At 44.8% G+C, this 1,889-nt stretch overlaps 1 pseudogene; it reads left to right on the forward strand.

The window, feature by feature from the left end:
• Window positions 1-1,484: 1,484 nt before the first annotated feature.
• On the forward strand, window positions 1,485-1,889 carry LOC102838354 (annotated as a pseudogene).

A 1,889-nucleotide genomic window follows, 5' to 3' on the forward strand; every position in this document is an offset into this window, starting at 1 on the left:
CCCATGCTGCCAGAGTAACTTAATGAAATATCAGCAGAAGTAACTGATGTTGGAGAAGAATAATAAAAGTACTATGGACTTCCAGAAGAACAAGCAAATCTGTGTTGGAAGAAGTACAGCCAGAGTGCTCCTTAGAAAGAGACAATGACTAGGCTTCATCTCATACTTTGGAAGTATTACCAGAAGGGATTAATCCCTGGAAAAGGACATCATGCTAGGTAAAGTGGAGGGTCAGTGAAAAAGAGGAAGACCCCCTCAACGAGATGGCATGGCACAGTGGCAGCAGCACTGTGAGGATGGTGCAGGACTGAGCACTGTTTGGTTCTGTTGTGCATAAACTCATGATGAGTGGGAACCAACTTGAGGGTACCTAACAACAACAACTGGGAAGAGCTCCCACAGAAACTTTTTGGAAAAGAACCAGCCAACATGCTTCTGTTGCCCTTTGCCCTGTTCTTCTGACTAAAAGACAAATGCAAAGTCTAGAGATGCAACTACCATCTTGCAACTGTGAGGTAAGAAGCCATACACTAAACACAGCAAATGAAGAAACCAATGGTTCCTTAAGCCATGGACGGCCTCCACTGAAGAAAAATAAACCCCTTCCTGTTTAAACCCTGTAATAGGATTTTCTGTTATTTGTAGCCAATCCCAAAGTTAATCTATGACAAAAGATGTAGTACTCAAACTCCTACTAAATGTTAATCATTTCACTTGGTCTCTGGATCTCCCCTACCTTCTCAAGGGATTCCTTCTCTCTCCCACATCATCAATTTCTCCCTCTCTGCTTTGATGATTCCCATTGTCCAAATATGCTCTAATAGCTACTTTGAGAATAGGATCGAGGAAGGGAGGGAAGAAGAGAAAAAGAGGCCTCTCTTGGTCCTACATTCCCTTCTGCTACCAGTTCATTTCTTATTGCATTCCTGAAGCTGCCATCTCTACTTCCTCACCTCACAGTCTCACCTTGAGTCACTTCTCAGCCTTCCATGAACATCACTCAAAAGAGACTGCTTGTGTTAAGTTACCAAAGACTTCTTACCACCAAATCCAAGGTTGCTGCTCAATTTGTACTTGACCTTCCAGCAGCATTGACCACCGAGCAGCTAGTCACTCTCTTTCTTACAACTCTCTTCCTTTGGCTTCTGTGACATCACTCTCTCCTGGTTTTCCTCCTATTCATTGGACTCTCTCTCTTCTCCTTTTCTAGATGCTTCTTTGATTTGCTTCCTAGAAGCACTCTAGGAGTTAATCTTGGTAGACCCAAAGCCATCCACGTCCTAATCCCTAAAATCTATGATTATGTTACCTTACATGGCAAGAGTACTTTGCAAATATGATTAAGGATCTTGAGATGGAGAGATTATCCTGGATTACACAGGTGGAACTAGTGAAATCACAGGACTCCTTATGAAAGACAGAGGAGGACCCCTCTCTCTTCTTCCACACTGCCTAAAGAGGAGGCAGCCATCTCAACTGGCATCATGGCTGCCCTAAGACCCCTGGTGAAGCACCAGATCATCAAACAGAGGATGAAGAAGTTCAGCCAGCACCAATCAGACCATTATGTCAAAATTAAGTGTAACTGGTGCAAGCCCAGAGACATTGACAATAGGGTGCGGAGAAGATTTAAGGGCCAGATCTTAATGCCCAACACTGGTTATGGGAGCAACAAGAAGACAAAACGCGTATTGCCCGGTGGCTTCCACAAGTTCCTGGTCCACATCATTAAGGAGCTGTTAGTGCTGCTGCTGTACAACAAATCTGACTGTGCCGAGACTGCTCACAGCGTTTCCTCCAACAACCGCAAAGCCATCATGGAAAGAGCAGCCCAGCTGGCCATCAGAGTCACCAAGCCCACTGCCAGGCTGGGCAGCGAAGAAAATGAG

Source organism: Chrysochloris asiatica, unplaced genomic scaffold, assembly GCF_000296735.1.
Source record: "Chrysochloris asiatica unplaced genomic scaffold, ChrAsi1.0 scaffold00069, whole genome shotgun sequence".
Lineage (NCBI taxonomy): Eukaryota > Metazoa > Chordata > Mammalia > Afrosoricida > Chrysochloridae > Chrysochloris > Chrysochloris asiatica.